This window comes from Ischnura elegans, chromosome 3, assembly GCF_921293095.1.
Source record: "Ischnura elegans chromosome 3, ioIscEleg1.1, whole genome shotgun sequence".
NCBI classification, from domain to species: domain Eukaryota; kingdom Metazoa; phylum Arthropoda; class Insecta; order Odonata; family Coenagrionidae; genus Ischnura; species Ischnura elegans.
In genome coordinates this window covers 53,544,603-53,556,824 of record NC_060248.1, presented here as the reverse complement: position 1 = coordinate 53,556,824, position 12,222 = coordinate 53,544,603, and positions in this window count along the sequence as shown.

Sequence of the window (12,222 nt, the reverse complement as noted above, 5' to 3'; positions counted from 1 at the left end):
CGGTCGAAAGTTACCATGTGATAATAAATTTACGCACGTTGGGTGGCTATAACTTGTACCGGCATACTCACTTAAACATATTTACATACTAAGCAAATCTAGCCACAATGAATGGTCGAGGTGAGAAACCAGGAGGTATACCATAGAACTGGAGATGAAAGAGAACCGCGGAGCAGCATTCGCCAAAGCATCTAGTTGGTGGACTCTGTCAAGACATACAGTAATTGTGTGAGAAATGTGGTGGAAGGTAAGTGGAAGGAAAATCCCTCCGAGAGTAGGTACTGTGTACTTTCATCAGATCAAGGACACATGGAAGAAAGACATCAGGCATTGTAGGAACTGGGTTGGGATTGAAGGCAAACAGTATACCAAGCATAACTATGAATGGATACAATCTGGTAGCGTGGGAAGCTTCAGTGTGAGATCCAGCTGCCATTAATAGGGAGGCAGGGTCGTAAAAAAAGTATGAATTTGGTTTATGAATGATCGTGTGGAGAGGATTGGTTTGGTTATCTTTGGGGATGCTGGGTCACGGAATGAGTCCCACAACCTTCTCACATCTCGAATACCTCCATTTGTTCCGTCATCTTTCCCCTGCATTCGCGTTTCCTCACCTCAAGGCGCCACACTACGGACCAGAGTCTTTACCTATCTTTTTTTTGCTATTTCTAAACACATAATGATCCACTCATTAGCTCTGTTTTATTCGTATGTACTTCTTTTTCTACGTACTTTCCTTCTAGATACACATGTTGCTGCGTTTGATTCCCTCTCATGTGCTGCACAAATAGTTGAACTGATCCACCAACTCAAGTTTCGACCCTTATGCTTTAATCTCGAGCCTCAAATTCCTAGCTCGTGACCCACCAGCTCTTGCACAACGATCCTCCTATGCAAACACATTATAATTAATAAAAGCCTCTGTTTCTAATTCCATTATCCCCTTGATATTTTTTCCACATAGTTCGATTTCCTCCATCAGGAATATTTTCATTCTTGCCAGCCTCGGTGACGGTGGATTAAATTCCTCGCCTACCTAATATGATGTTGCAGGTTCGAATCCCGTCTGGGTAGGTGGGTATCATGGGCATGGTTGCTCGTGTACGTTGAAGTTGTTAATAAGTTGAAAATCTTGATGTAAAAGGCCATATACAGCTGTTTTCGGTGGCATGGTAATAAATAAATAGTAAAAGATAGCTGAACGGCTCCACCTGCTTCAGTACCCATCCACCTTTAATGTCCAGCAGCATATTTCTTGCTCCCCACTCACTGCAAAACCACAAACATTTTCGAATATATTTGACATTCTCTTACTGAATGCTTTCGTGGTGGATTGTCACTCGCTACCGGGTGCACCTACAGGGCTGACGGTAGACCGGGGTCGCGTGTGGCTTGCTGAAAAGGGAGCTTTTGTCCCTCCACGCTTATTGCACATATTCATTCATTCATTGTCTCCCTTTGTCTTAACATTTGGATTACCGCTGGTCCGGACTATAGATTAGGTCCGACTCCTCTGTCCACTCTGCACACACACAAGCTTCCCGTCAACCTGCTTCCGAAACACTCTTGATGGCATAAATATGTCGTTTGCCTGCGTTCTGGGAATTCGCTAAGTGCTCTCAGGCGGTAGTGAAAGCATTCGCGATTCTCAACCGCACCGGCAGATGGGGATATTATAGAGTTGGCCGACGGAAAAACACGCAGCGTTCAAAGAGCGACTTGGTTTGTAGATTCGATGGTATTGTAGTAATCCTATCATTGACAATTTGGTTATATGCCTTAATTTGCTAATCTTTTAATAATTTAGGAGTAAGGTATTACCTCAGTAGAAGATATACATCATATGTTGTGTCAAATTTGTATATTTCCACGGTTTTCCAGTTGTCTAAAATGTGACATGTTTCATTAATTTCGGCTGTAACTTGTGTTTAATAATTGGTCTTTTTCTTGTTTCCAACTTTCTCATGCTCAACTTGTGAAAATGAAAAACTTGATATAGGAACTGGCTTAGGGGAAATTATGAACCATTTTTAAATATTTCTACGTGGAAGTTGTTAGGTTTTTTTAGTTAAAATTTATTCTGAAAAAACCCGTAAATAAATTTGAAACTTTTTTTTACAGTGCATGAACGGTTTCTTTTTAATACGCAGCCATTATCCATTCACGGAAGGTTTTCTCAGAATATCGAAGGAGTAGGTACAATTGAAATAAATTTATTTCTATAATTATCTTCCAACCACATATACTTAACGATTAGCTCTACTTAAGATTAAAGGTTCCGATCTTCCCTTAACTCAAGTAGATAAATTTACTTCTCCTTGAAATCCATTATAAGTACCAATTAAAAATAGCTTTTTGGACTAACATAAGTTATTCAATTGCCTGAATCAAGTTAGAATTTTTATCGACTGTCATGAAAGTATATAAACTTGATTTCCCTATTCAGGAAACAATGCCGTTATTACTCTATTGAACTAGTTTCAGCTTTCAATGCTAAAATTAATATTCACCGAGAATTCTAAAATTATATCAAGTGCCTCATGACAATATTATAAATCATTGAGCACATTCACATATCTAAGAACGCTCAATGTTTTGTTTATTTTGACCAAACGCTGTGGTGACTTAGCTTTACTTCATCGGTATGGAAGCATGCCATTAAATCCCATCAAATGCGTAAACGAAGCTCTTTATCATTATCAACCTACTTACGTAGAATGCTCAATATGCGCCGTGTTAGTCATTGTGAGCCACGGGAACCACCTCAGAGCCACTGGATCAGCATCTACATTCTTCCGCGATCATCTGCGTCATTTTGCAAATCCGCGCCACGATTGGAGCCCAACTGACCATTCTTTTCTCAATGGAGTCGATCGCATTTATGCTCAACACAAAAGCCCTATCGGAGCACGCCCCAGCGTTCCTTCCACTCCACCTTGCAATGCCCCTCGATAACCCTCTCCAACCACTCTCTATCTGCACGAGTCATCATCAGCACCGGACCAATTCAACTCTTATGCCACCATAATATTTCCCATCCTCTCCCCCCATCCCTTTTATCAATCCTTTTCTCTTGTGAAATTTCCTTCTTTTTATACCGTAACTCGTCACTGTAACCTTCCATCACTTTCCCATGACATTTTCGCCGTCACTCGTCCATCGCTGCTTACCTTCGTGGTGTGAATCCACTGCTTGTTTCCCCTCGACTTTCCACCGTAAATTCGATTAGGATCACCTTTGTGGTCCTCGTAGACTTCCCACCCCCCCCTCCAAACTCTCCCGATCACATCTCTTTCGCAAATCGTCCCCTCTCCAACCCCTCTCTCCTGCACCCATTAGTGACTTCGTTCCGGTGCTGCCGCGCATATGCTCTTCTAAACCTTCCCGCTCCCACACCCCTCACGGGATAAACAGCCAATCTTTCGCAATGTTATCCGCTTCCACCTCGTTGACGGACGCAGATGTTCGGGTGAAAATCGACAAAACAACATGACTGACGTAAATATCAGGATGCCTATTGTTGTCAGCGCAACGCATGACTCTCTCCTCCCCCACCCCCTCCAACCCCTCACTGTTCCTCGCTACCTTTCGCTTTTCGTGTGTGTACTTCGTCACTGCATGCAATCCTTCGTCATTCGATTTGGTCCAGGGTACAGGTCATTGGTAATAGCGCAAAAGGGAGCACAGCATTGAGTGACGCGATGGAATGGTACAGCAGGTGAGCAATAAAAACGGTAATGGTATTTCTGGCGCGCATGGTTTATCATATTATCCTACTTATTTTTATTGAAATGCGGTACCATTTCCTCTCAAAAACGTGACACTTTCACCTGTCTCTAAAGACTTTATTAGGCGAATATTCCATCGATTCTAATTGCTTTAAAGTTATAGTACCATTTTTTTACTACCGAGAAAAATATGGTGAATAAAAGCTATGAGAGTTTTTATTTAAAGCCAAATGCAGTTAATTATAGCTATCAGGACGAGTATTTTGCTATCGTATAGCTGTATAGTATGATGTATTTGGTTTTTTCACATGCTCCTATCATACTACTAGGGTGAACATGGATAACATAACTTGATTATCTGAATACGTAATGTTCTCCGTAAAATGCATGGACCTCACCCTCCATCTTTGTTTATCGTTAACTTTCGATTTGCATGTTGCTACCTGCAATTTGTACAATCTATGGGTCGAATCATGACATCAACTTCTCTGAATTCCATATTGTATCTTTTTAGATCAGGACGATATAATTCTTGACGGGATAAGTTATTAGCCTCTCAAAACTCTCAGTTAAATCCAAAACTGTTGCTTTTTCTGCGTGTGGATGTTGTTTTTAAGTGACAAAATATCCTGCTTGGTGTAAATATGAAGAAGCCTCTTGTTGCCAGTGCAACGCTTGTCTCTCCCCTCAATCCCCGTCTCCATCTATCTTACCTTTTGTTTTCCGTGTCATTGCCGTCACCGCGCAGAAACATCACATTTCCTTCTCTCGTTCGGTTTGGTCTAAATTCATCGCATCACTGAATGTAAAATAACTGGCCCTTGTATTTGAAGATGATGGTTCAGGTGTGCTAATACTTTGAAACATGTATGTGCATTTAAGGTACAAATACTACCTGCCGTGCTATGTTCACCAAAAATGTGGTTTAACTTTTCCTCGGCTTATTGGATTTTGTATGATTTTTTCTCTTTCCAGCAGATATTAAATATTTAAAAGTATTTGCTCTGTTTGTTAGATTCAGGAAAAGTATTTTCGATGAGAGATAAATACTTATATTTTCCATAACTTTGACGAAATAGGTTGGATTGATGTTTTGTATAATGTGCCTGCTTAGTATCTGTGGGGTAAACCTCCTAGTTCAGGAACGTTATTAATATGTTTTTGGATCTTCCAACCATCATCAAGAGAGTCTTTACCGGTTAAAACTAATTACTTTTGCAAGAAACAGAGGGTGTAGATTGACTGTTCCGAGTATAGAATACACGTTACAGAGAGTGATAAATGGTAGATTAATAATTTATCAGAAGGGAAAGTATTTACGTACTGTTTTGAGGAGAGTAGGACCCAAAGAAGAATTATTATGAGGGCACCAAAACGTGCTAATGTAGGCACTTTTAACTTTATAATTTTTTAACCCATCCTAATCAATGGATCGTTTTTTCGAGGTACCTACTAATAAAATGCTAAGCTCGTCATTTTATTTTATTTTTTTTGCTTATATTTTGACTGAGGAAAGAAGACGAGAGAAGATTGGAGGCATTCGAGATGTGGGTATGGAGAAGAATGGAGAGGGTGAAATGGACGGAGAGGAAAAGGAACGACGAAGTGCTGTATATGGTTGGCGAGGAGAGGCAGCTTTTAGATGAGATACGGAGGAGACAGAAGGTATGGATGGATTTAGTGCTTAGCTGTGAGGGGATGTTGAAAATGGTGCTAGAGGGTAGAATGTTAGGGAAACGAGGGAGGGGAAGGAAAAGAATAGGATTTTTATATAGATTGAATGGGATTAGGCCTTACGGTGAATTAAAGAAGGCAGTGCTGGAAGGAAAGGGAGCTTCCAGATCACTTCTTGAACACTCCATGGAAACCTACCTTAATCGGTAGGATACTATAATAATAATAATATTTCGATCTTCGGATGCCTCGCATTTACTGCAACCCTACTCTTCTTTTCGTTTCTTTCCACTTTGAGACTTAAATCCCCGTGTTCTCTCCTACATCACGCCCGTTATTCCACATCTCTCCACTCCATTCATCTCCCTCCTCAAATGTTCGCTCGAGTTGGCTTTTGTCTCGCAAGCAAGTCGTTCCGCAGTAACTCTTTTGCCTGGAGAGAATCGTAGGGGAGGGAAACAAAACACGGCGCCACACACGCACGCCCCCTGCATGGAGGATGAGACATTCAGCGGCGATAATTACCTCCCACTTTGCAATGCAGGATATCTTTCTCGCGCCGTGCACCGCCTTCCCCCTTGAAGATTCCGAGTCCACGACGGTGGATTTTCCCTGGCGGCTGACTTATTTGTCTCCGGCATGCAGGGAGTAACAGAAAGGCGGCAGAGCGGTGCAAAGCCCTCTTTTACCCGATGATGCATTCTTTATGCGTCGTCTAATGCTCCACTTTGGTGGCGCACTGCGCCCTCTTTGTAACAGAGTTTAGTTATTTTAACTTCAACTTCCCTCCTCTAAAAGAACAAAAAAAAAAACGTTTCTTCCTTTGTGTGTGAAGTGAAGGATCGAATTATTTAGTGAAGCTGGTTAAAAACATTTGGTTTAAAATGAGAGTTCAAATTCCTTTTACTTGCCTTTTTAGGTGGGCACTTATGTAGCTATGGTCGCATTACTTTACATTTACCTTTCTGCAAGCCTAGTTTGCTTGAATTTTTGCCATATGAAACTGAGAAAAATTACTAAAGGTTCAAAGAAGAGCTCTACTATTCTTGAGCTGCGGCAATAGCAAAAGAAATATAGTTTCAAGATAAGAGGTAGGATTTCATCTTAATCGGTTTCTCGAATCAACACATTATTTATAGACATGTTTGAGTGCTCTTAAAAATAGTGTAAACTAATAAATTGTTAATACAGCCATTTCTTAGGTAATTTAACTGTCGGTGTAACTCTAACTTTAAAAAATACATAAAACATGTCGGTGCCAAAACTGTTGTGTTAAACTGTCGGCGTTTGTGAGCTCAGAAAATAATTTAGGTTTCCAAAAATTCATTGCTCGTATGCATAAAAAGTTTTTATGAGTAAGTTTCTTTTCAGGGATATGAAGGTATCAAAGTAACTTTGCTAGTAAGCACCAGTGCCAACTCACTGCATGTGAGAAAAATCAATAGTTATATCCACGTTGCCTATCTTGTAAGATGTCAATAGGTCATAGGCACAGCTTCTAGTGTACGCCTTGAAGTGAAATTTTACTGAAAACAGTTTCCCAGTAAATATTCATCACAATTGGGGTCGCGGCATGAAAAATGCGAAGACTTTCCCTTCTTTTGGACCACCAAACTGTCGCAGTGACAAACTTACGACCAAATTTTAAGCGCAGTCGTATTCCCCGTGTCAATTGCGACAAAATGCCACGCCAAATTCCACCCGAAGCACTAAAGCGAGAGGAGGGGTCGGGGAGGATATATATAGAGAAAGGTCGCGGGGAGGAGAGAGGGAGGAGAAGGGGGAGTCGGACGACAGGGCGCACCCCGGGCGCGACCTTTTAAGCGAACGTTTTGCGGCCACTAATTTGACACGGGGCCGCGTGGTAGCAGCACTCGTGGACGCGTGCAATATAATCCCCCTCCCTCCTCCTCCACCACCTCCCCCACTCCCCTACTCCACCACCCGCCCCGCCCACCCCCTCCGAAACCTTTATAGCCCCCCCCCTTTTCCCTACCATTTAGCTTTTTATACATCCCGCCCACGGCAATATACCCGGCCTCCCCCCCGCCCCCGCGCACCTCGCCGCCGCAGCGGACACGTCATCAACACCCTACCCACCGCGGACCCGGGCGACGATTACCGCGGCCAACCCCCTTGCGTCCCAGACGCCTGAAAAGGGGTGGCCGGTCGTGGCGTACCGCCCCTCGGGGAAATGGACGGCTTCACCGGAGGCGGGGGTCGAGGGGGGGAGGGAAGGGGGGCCGGGAGGAGGGGGCGGCGTTCTGAGGACGAGGTAGAGGAATGGCGGAGGTCGTGCGGCGGCGGCGGAATGAGAATATTGCGACCCGGAGTACTACACGAAAAGCTACGGATATACTTGCCAACCGAAAAGTCTATTTTGCGTCTCGAAACATACCCTTACCGCTCCATGAAAACTGATTTAAAGTAAGTAATGACATGTCGTTTGACTGCTAAACGACAATGAAAAGCAATGACAAGTCTTTTTACTCCTACACGACATGTCATTGCTTGATATTGATGATATTGTTATGATTGATATTGATGAGGAACGACGTTGGTAAAAAAAGTAAACAGTTATGATTCACTGACGAAATGGATATTCTGTAAATAGGAGCAAAGCGACTAAATAACGGCTCGTACATAAAATCCCTATTCACGACATCTTAACTTCTTGCAATTTGTCTTATTAGAAACCAGACCGATTGCTGAAAGGCGGCGGCGGAATGAGAATATTGGGACCCGTAATACAGCACGAAATGTTACGAATATATTTGTCTGACGGATATTTCTCAAAAAATTCCATATCGCTCTATCAAAACTGATTTTATAGCAATGACATGTCGTTTGGCATCCAATTGATAAAGGATTTTGACAAACACCGAAATTGTTAGTAAAAAAATAACGGGAAATAATTCTTCGACGAACTGGATATTATTTAAATAAGTGCTAAGCGACCAAATAAATTATCATGAATAAAATCCCTATAAACGACATGTCAGCCTACTTCTTTCTAAAGGCTTACATTCCAATACACTAATCAAAGTTTAAAATTGAGGCCAAGAGAAAGAAAAAACTCAAGTCATTGTTTTCCTTTTTATTTCCTTCGTTGAGACATACCAGATGATTTTGGCGAAAAGAGGTTTGAAAGATGCGAAAAATCCTGCAAATATATTAATCAGAATATCTTATTCATATTAGTGGTACGCAGTGGCGTACGTAAAGAAGGTGGTCATCTTTGCTTTAACATAAAACAAAACAAAATATTGATAAATCATGCATTTGCCAAAGGATTTTTTTCGAAAAATGAAGTTTTTCGATCGTGGAAAGTGTTAAAATTGTTTCAAAACCCTCTTCCTAGTACCCTGTTTTTAAAAAATTTTCCCCCGGATCTCCCCCGAGCGAAATTCCTGGCTACGCCACCGGTGGTAGGTGCAGGAAGTTGGGGGGCGGTGTACTTTGGCGACGCGGAGAAATGGCGGACGTAGTTGAGCTAAAAGCGGAGTGTCTCTCTGGCCGAATCGGACGTGAATTACGGGAAAACCGGAACTATTTGTCGGGGGCGGAAGGCAGCGGGGAGATGATATGCACTTTTGAGGTCGAGGTGTGCAAACCCTATTAATGAGCGATTAATCCCGGTGCCGTGAGCGGCGATTCATCATGGGATATGAAGGGAGGGGAGAAAGAAACACCTGACGCGCGCTCCCCGCCCGCTGCGCTATCTTAAGCCATTCGTCACCCTGAGCGGCTTCCGAGGGTAAAGAAGCCGCCGGAAGCTAGAAAATCAGTTGGAGGGCCGTAAGTATTCCCGGTGAAAACATTTGATGAAGTGTCCCTGGGTTTCTAAATGGTCGGATCTGTTTATGTGCTGCTGAGGAATTGCGGCAGAGCAGGGACAAGATCAATGAAATTTTCTAGTTACCCAAACGAAAGCATTTAACATTTTTCCTGCAAAACATACACATCGAGGGAATAATTTTCATATTAGATTTAAATATTTTCTTTCGAAATTTCAGGATAAGTGTTTAAACATGAGAATCAAAGTGAGAATTCGGCTTAAAGATGAAAATCACTAGAAAATATATACAAATATTCACATTGCAGGGATATTACTTGTTTAATTATTTCTCAAGATTTTGGGTCCTATACGCGATTAAAAATTTTATTCATTGTTGAATTCTGTTGAATTTTGGAATTGAATTCCGATACAGAAGCTGAAAAACAAAGAAAAGGGACCGTATCTGGTCAACGTTTTCGTAGTACCAAGGCCTTTTAATTGCACTTTTAAATGCTTCAAATAATTCCCATGCGCGTTAATTCTTCCGCTAATTTTCCATTCCTACAGTCTTTCAAGAATATTTTACGGCCGAGTATCCTTGATGAGTGATGATATATTTGGATGACACCGATGTTTTGATTTCTTTGGCAGTCATTGGTGAGCCGTTTGATTACCAATACCTCCACTGCATAAGCGGTCAACAATCACCCTCCGAATCAAACCATGACCACCTACTAGGTGGTCATGATCAAACCCGCTATCTAGGAGCCCAGCAATACAAATGTGCTCAGATGGAAGTAGCCGGAGGACAAACGCCACCTCCAGTTAGCCAAGCTTCGGAGGTGAGCGTTTGTAATTCGGCTACAGTCAGCTGAGCGCATTCGTGTTGTTGGGCTTCTAGATGAGCGGATTTGATTCGGTGGGCTACAGTTGAGTGCTTGTGCAGTGGGAGTATCGGCATGGGAAAATGATTCTGAAAGCGTTTCATCCTCGGCCTAAAAGGATAAAATTTATTCTAATCCTGATTAACCCAATTTTTAACGCGATGGAGAGTGGCCCAGACTCAGCTATATTGATCTCTCGATATATCGAAAAGGATAAAATGATTCTCGATCACATAAATCAGTAGTTGTAGGTAATTTAAAAAAAATCTAGTAGGTACTTTCAATTATCATGTCTGCAATTAGGACTGTCCAGTTAATACAAGTTGAAGCCAAAAACAATTGGAAATTCTCTCTCTTACCCGTATAATAACATTCATGAAATTATATGGTTGATGAACCTTAAAAGACACTCGTTTTGACCTGAATCTAAAGAAAAATTGTGACCGTCTTAACTAAGCACAAAAATCTATTCATCTAGATAGAGCCATAATTCTTACCCTTTTAATCCAGTTAATCACATGAATGTATCAAGTAGAGGCAGCTCTCTCCAAACTCGGATATGGTTCAAGGATCCATTGGTTGTGCCATACGAATTACCTAGACCTAGTTATCCATTCCAGGCAACACCGGTATGGATCTCCACTAAGAATAGAGGTGCTCTATGTAAATAATGTGAGTATAAAACGTGCTCTTTGTAATTAATGCATGTTTGACCAAGTATCTTGGCAAGAAGGCCACTTCAGCTTTTTTTAAATGGAGGTTATTATAAAATACACGACAGCCATCTCTACAATTTATTACTTGAGTATTCTCACAACCAGCACTTAGGTTTTCATCGAATTCGCGAATAGGAGATGCGTTCGTAAAACGTTCAAAAGAATTAATCGTAAAAAAATCGTGAATTACCAATAAGTAAGAGGTAGGAGGTGGTCGTTCCTCAATCGCCTTTCTTTACGAATTGTTCTTAGCATAGCCAAAGAATGAAACAAAAGAGCCACAACGGATCAAAATATGCAATTGCATTGCGTTAAAAATCTCATAATAGGAGCTAAAAAAATCTAAAAATTTGAAATTCCTGTAAATATATTTTTGGAAAAATTATCTTTTATTGAAAAACTGGGAGAGAACAATTTTTCCTGATTTACTGGCTCTCAATATGCATCATTATGATAAATTGGCAAAGCAACTAATCGATATACGAATTAAGGCAGGAAAACTTTTAGGATAGGAAAAAGAAGTTAACTTTTAGTTAAAGAGGGAAAATATCATTGAAAAGAATATCAACTGATTAGTCTCTCGTGCTGCTTTGAAATGGGAGAACAAAATATGTCCGCTCACCATTATGAGGAAAAATTCTTTGCCGACAACCTCATAAATTACTTCCAGATTCTTTGCACGGCAGGTGGCGTCTATAATCACACAAAGGCACAGCAAGACAAGAAAAATGGGCGTTGGTTGGAGAGAAGAACGGAACTGTGTAGGTGGACAGCTGAAAGCGAACTAGAATACCTATCTCATGAACGATTACAGACCAATGTATTATTATTCCGAATAGAAATTTACTAAGCTTTATATAAATATATGCATACTAACGTTTAAATGATAATTTTATAAGAGGAAATCCGAATCTCAATAAAATATACCCATCGTAATCATAGACAATGAGCAGCTACCGATTTTGTAACTGATTTTGTAATCTACACATTTTCAGAGTTAATACACGATAATTTATAGTGGTGCGTTATTATTGCGTTCATACTTCGCCATCGCTGTGATAGAAATAGTTCAAGTAGCACAGACTTTTCAGACTTGACTGCTAACTCGCACCTTGAAAATTAACATACGTTCTGATCGCAAGTTTCTTACTTCTATTTGACCGGTGGTGAGTTTCATAGTCCTTAAGGAGCCACAATAAATGGCTCACAGTATAGAATTATAGCATTCCTAGTTACGTGAACAAGTATTCTCTGTTTTTTTCTGAAACTTATTTTCTCCCAGAATAGATTCAGAATGTTACCACCAGTCACCAGCTGAAACACTCGATTGATGTATAAAGTTAGGCAAGCAGCATTGACTCTGTTGCTAAATTTAATTTATCTTTGCAGAGCAGTTACCTACTTCATCAAAAAATAAGAAAAATCAAGCCCTGAAAATGATG